At 47.7% G+C, this 6,151-nt stretch overlaps 1 protein-coding gene across 1 annotated transcript in view; it reads left to right on the forward strand.

Annotated features, from left to right (window-relative positions):
* Positions 1–6,151, forward strand: part of CCNJL (cyclin J like) — a 74,363-nt gene that overhangs the window by 55,046 nt on the left and 13,166 nt on the right. The gene's annotated exons all lie outside the window — the stretch shown is intronic.

The raw sequence follows: 6,151 nt of genomic DNA on the forward strand, positions 1-6,151 counted from the left end.
AGACTTTCTACCCACTGGCCTGTGACCCTCCTGCATTTGGCATCATTGTGTGTGTTTTGTGAGTTTGAGGAGGACGTTGTAGATTGATGTTGGACATGTGGGCTAAATCAGACTAATGGGCTTGGACTGGACTGGGTTGGGATGCTTTCTGAATGTATACTTACCCTACATATAAAACTCTCTTATACATATGTAAGTTTCGGTGGATTTGTTTCCCTAGTTTACCCAGACTAACACACAGCTGACCTGGAGTACAACACTAGCCTTGGCATGGGTCTGGTGTCTGAAAGGAACTCTTGACTGAAGAGAATGGCCTGTTTGGGCTCTCTTCATCCATGTTTCCAGAGGAATCCTGGTGACATAGTGGTTACATGTTAGACTGCTCACCTCCCAGTCAGCCGTTCAAAGCTACCAACCACTCTGTGGAAGAAAGGTGAGGCTTTCTACTCCCATAAAGAGTTACGGTCTCAAAAACCCAGAGGGGGAGTTCTACTCTGCCCTGTATGGTCCCAGTGAGTTAGAATGGACTCAGTGGCAGTGAGTTTGTTTTTGTTTTGTTTTTCTCCCTGCTTTCAGCAGAGGTTTGGAGAGAGGATGCAGGGGAGCCTTGTCTTTGGCCCTGCCACCTGGAGGATGGGCTCTGTGCTCTTCTGCTGCCCCTGAGGGGTCAGACATGAACATCTGCAAAGCAGTGTCGTCAGAGCCTTTGCTTCTGGAGCGAACTCCTTCCCTGCAGCCCAGCTTCCAGACCACCCTGGACAGCGTCGGGAAGACAGTCGGGCTCCCTTGTAACGAGGGCCGTGGAGGAGCCGGGGATTTGCTGGAGTGGCCACATGTGAAGACATCACTGTGTGAATCCAGAGCAGGGAAGCCAGGTGTGACCAGCTCCATGTCACCTTTGACCCAGGAGGCATATTACAACCTTCTCTGGAGAACACAAACCACCCCTTGTCTCAGCGATAGTTTCTGTTACCAGAGCGAGACTCAGCAGTTCATTCCATCTGTTGGAATTGTGCTTGCTGCTGTTCTTTCTTGCCTGCCTGCCTTCAGTATTTATTGGGGACCACTCTTTGCCAGAAAGACCCCTGGTAGTGCAGTGGGTTAAGTGTCCTAAGGTCAGAGGTTCAACGATGAGGCCATCTGCTCCCATAAAGATGTATGGAGCTGTTCTGCTCTGTCCTGTAGGGTCATGGTAGATGGCAATAGACCCCACAGCAGTGGGCAAACTCTGCCAGAGACCGGCAGTGCTGCTCCAGCAGAGCAGCCTGGCTTTTTGGAGGGGACGGAGGAGGAACTGGAAGCAGGCTTCCTTTGTTTCCTCAGGGAGCCAGGGCTGGGTGCGTGCTGGTGGTCTGGGGCGGTGCCTACCTGCAGAGTCCCCAGAGGTGCCAGAGTTTAGAAGCAGCAATAGTAGCAGGCCTTGAAGGACAGGAGAGTAGTGGGCGCCACCGCCCTCCCTCCTCTCCGGCTTCTCACAGGTCCTTCTCGCTGCAGACAAGGGAAACACTGCTTGGTGGCTGGACTGTCAGCGTGCTCTGCCCTGGACTCTTTCTCTCCCCCACGTCACATCCCATCCCACCCATAAGCTAACCTGCTATTTCCTCTGTGAGTGGGGTCAGTCCTGAATCATTCATCATCTGTCTGTCAGCTTGTCATACATACTATGGTGGCTCATTTGTCTCTGTGATGCCGGAAGCTCTGCCACTTGTATTTACCAGCAAGGTTACCCATGGTGGACAGGTCTCAGCAGAGCGTCTGGACTAAAGGCAACCTAGGAAGAAAAGTCATGCAATCTACTTTCAAAAGTGAGCCACGGAGACCCCAGTGGATCACAGGAGAGAACATGTTGACTCACTGGCCTTGAACATGCCATCAGGAGGGACCCATCTCTGGCGAAGGATATTCTTGGTGACACGGAGGGCGAAGGGGACATTCAGTGAGAAGGATTAGCACAGTAGCTATAAGAATGGACTCACAATGGTGACAATGACACGGGAGGGGCTGATATTTTACTCTGTTAAGCACAAAGGCACCATGAGTGGGAGCCAGCTCGAGGGCAGCTGTCTGTTCTGAGTCAAACGGGCTTATAAAGAAGAGCCCAATGACTAGACATTGGAAACAGCTCATCGGCAGATGAATGGGTCCACAGAATGTGGTTTACATACACATTGCGATACCACTCGGCTACAAAGGGAAACATTCCTGATACATGCCACGATGTGGACGGACCACCGGACGTTACTGAGTGGGGTAAGTCAGACACAAACTGTCACCACACTCAAATGAAATCTCTAGAACAGGCCAGTGTAGACAGACTTATTGAGGACTGAAGGCCACCTGGGCCTAGCCATGATGTTTTCATTGGCCTCCTATAGGTGGCAAAGCTGAACAGTGTTAGTCTGGGTAGACTAGAGAAGCAAATCCATAGACACTCGTGTATAAGAAAGAGCTTTATATACAAGAGCAATTGAATATTGAGGAAACATGACAGCCTGTATGTCCAATACCAATCTATAAATTCCTATTCAGACTCACGAAACACACGCAATGAAGCTGAATGCAGGAAGATCACAGGCCAGGGTTGGAAACACTTGTGCAGCCTGTGGCCATGTAAGCATCTCAGCGCTGGCATGGGTCTCCACATGGCTCGTCCAGTTCCAGGGCTCTAGTGTAGCTCCATGTGTTGTGTCATCAGGAATACGAAGCAGAGAGTGTGTCTGCCCTCCAGTGAGCTATTTATCTTCTTCGGCTTCCAAATGAGAGCATCAAGCAGCGACCTAATAGGCTAAACTCCACCCCTTCACAAGTTGGCAGATTATGTAACAACTGCCACAGTGAGTAAGGAAAAGTAAGAAAGAATGGATGGACTTACCTTGTTGGTGAAGAATACCAAATAGACCGTGGACTGCCAGGAGGACACATCCATCTGTCATAGATGAGGTACAGCCCGAATGCTCCTTAGAAACAAGGATGGCAAGACTATCTCACCAGCTTTGACTATGCTACCAGGAAGGACCAGTGCCTGAAGAAAGACACAGTGTGGGGAAAGTGGAGGGTCATGAGATGGACTGACTCTGGATCAGACACAGCAGCGATGGGGAGGACCTGGACCAGCGCCTTGCTCCTCAGGCCCACTGCCCCTCTTCACCACCAGCAACCCATGGGCGGCGCAGCGGGCGTCCACTGAGGACACACTTTCTCATTTGCAGAAGAAAGATTTTTGAAAACATCAGAGGTGGCCATCCTTGCTTAAGAGTAGCTTTGTAAAACTTTTTTTAATGTTTTACTTAAATCATTTTATTGGGAGCTTGTACAACTCTTATCACAATCCATACATCCATCCATTGTGTCAAGCACATTTGTACATTTGTTGCCATCATCATTCTCAAAACATTATTTTTGTCATGACTTACACTGTCCGATGTCTCCCTTAACCCACTTTTCTGTTGTCCGTTCCCCAGGGAGGGGGTTATATGTAGATCCTTGTGATTGGTTCCCCCTTTCTACACCACCTTCCCTCCACCCTCCTGGTCTAGCCAGATTTGTAAGGTAGAATTGGGATCATGATAGTGGGGGGTGGGGGGAGAAGCATTAAAGAACTAGAGGAAAGTTGTATGTTTTATTATTGCTACACTGCACCCTGTCTGGTTCTACTCCTCCTTGCGACCCTTCTTTAAGTATATGGGGATGTCCAGTTGCCTACAGATGGGCTTTGGGTCCCCAATCTGCACTCCTCTTCATTCACAATGGTAAGATTTTTTTGTTCCTTGATACCTGATGCCTTATCCTATCAACACCTCATGATCCCACAGGCTGATGTGCTTCTTCCATGTGGGCTTTGTTGCTTCTGAGCTAGATGGCCGCCTGTTTATCTTCAAGCCTTTAAAACCCCAAGAGCTATCTTTTGATAGCCAGGCACCAACAGCTTTCTTCACCTCATTTACTTATGCACCCGCTTTGTCTTCATGTCAGGAAGGTGAGCATCATGGAATGCCAGATTCATAGAACAAACTATTCTTGCATTGAGGGAGTATTTGAGTGGAGGCCCAATGTCCATCTGCTACCTTAATACTAAACCTATAAATATATGCACATAGATCTATTTCCCCATCCTCATATATAAATATATTTACATATGTACATGCTCTGGCCTGCGGGGATCTGAGTCGGAATCCACTCCAGGACAAGGGTTTCCTGGCTTGATTATGTTTTTTCAGGGAGAAGAAGTTGCAGCTATTACTTGAAAGCTGCTGTCGTTAGCAAGCAGACTTTGGACCAGTCACAGCCCCATCGCTGAGCCTGGGTAATGGAGGGCTGGGAGCAACACGAAGGCAGCATGTGTAACTGCCGTGGGCAGGCTCCCAACCTGGGAGCAATGACAGTGTAGGCAGCCCCCACTTTCTCCAGAATAAACTGTTCTCCATTGTTTCTCTTTTTACTTGTCTTTTTAAATGTTAATGCTTGTTGGAATGGGGTAATGCATTCATGAGTGTGTTAGGCAGGGTTCTTTAGAGCACTAAAACCAGGACACTTAGGGTTGTATGCATGAGGATGGGTTTATACAGAGAGAAGGAATGTAACCGATAATTAGTCCACACAGCAGTACAGAGGACTCAGTTCAGCTCACTTTCGTGGAACAGTTAATATACTGGAAGTCCTGCAACTCACGTGGGCTGCTAGGTTGAAGGTCAAGGAAGCAGAAAGCAGAGTCTTCCCTAAGTCAAAGCAGGCAGTCTGCCCACAGGCAGCAAGCAACACAGTGGGTCAGCAACAGTCAGTAGCTCAGGAGCTTAGCAAGGCAGGCCCTGATAGGATCTGGAAATCAAGCAAGGCAACAGAATTACCAGCCTCAAGCTCAAGTGTACACACCAGCAGTATGGTGACGCAGGTCTTAAAGGAGCCTCAAGCTCTAGTAAGAAGATCCTCATGTTGGCTTATCCCGCAGGTAGTATAACACACAGGTTGAGGCAGAGAACTAGCTAAACCAGCATCACACTGGGCCATTCACCAGAGGGCAAGAGAGATGGGGTGGGCCTTGGAGAGCCATGGGTCTCTTTGCCCTCCAATCAAAATGCAACCTGATTAATCTCCGCCGACATGTTCCTATTGGCCGGGTTGGCACAATAAACTGAACTATCGCAATGGGGGTTGTTTGTTTTGTAACATTTAAATTTTTCAGCCACAATATTTTTTGCTGGTTTTTTTTTTTTTTTAAGCAATTTCAAATACTTCTCTGGGCTGTAATTTAGAAAAGTTAGGCCTCCCATTGGGCTGTCTCAAGGTTTGATTGGCAGGGCAGTAGGTGGTTTGGGAAGGGTCTGCCTGGGCAGAAGAGAAGCCATCCTGTGAGTGTCCTCTTGCTGAATACTGATCCACCCTGTGTGACCTGAGACAAATTGTCCACCCTCTCTGTGCACGTGCCACCCTCGAGGAGTGGCAGGAGGAACCAGTCGTGAGTAAAGGGCAGGCTGATCTGATCCAACTGAGTCCTGGCATGCAAGTCATCGCTCACCTGGTTCATCATCTTTACACATGGGTATCCTGCCTGCCCTCGAGAGCCAGGGTAAAGGCTTACGTGGGTTTTGAATCATAAATGCTGATGGGGGCTTTACTGTTCAAATTTGGGACCGTGTGTACATCAAAAACAAAAAGTGGAGAGGATGGAGGGCTTAACAAGAGATTGTTGTTGACTTCATTTCTTGAGATGGACTGTATCAATAATACACGGTATGTTTCTTTTAACACCAAAAAATAAAAATCCCTTCAGATTCCATATCCCTCAAACCTAGATAGTGGTGTGAGTGGCTTAATAAGAAAAAAATGATGTGGGGGATGAGCTGATACCAAGGGCTCAAGAACAAAGAAAATGTTTTTAAAATGATGATGGCAACATATGTACAAATGTTCTGGACACAACAGATGTACGTATGGATTGTGATAAGAGCTGTATGAGCCCCCAATAAAATGATTATTAAAATGTAAAAAAAGGAGGAGGAAAAGTAAAGTTCAAATGATCTTGGAGTCTTCACTGCCAAACAAGTTCATCTCAAACAAATGACAAAGCAAAGTGTAGACTGAGTTTTTAAAATCTGTTTTTCAACTCCAATATAATTCTTCAGGGAGGTATCATCAGTAGGGGCAGGGGTGAGGG

The sequence above is a fragment of the Echinops telfairi genome, unplaced genomic scaffold (assembly GCF_000313985.2).
Source record: "Echinops telfairi isolate 266 unplaced genomic scaffold, ASM31398v2 ScPeMD7_7469;HRSCAF=8507_0, whole genome shotgun sequence".
NCBI lineage: Eukaryota > Metazoa > Chordata > Mammalia > Afrosoricida > Tenrecidae > Echinops > Echinops telfairi.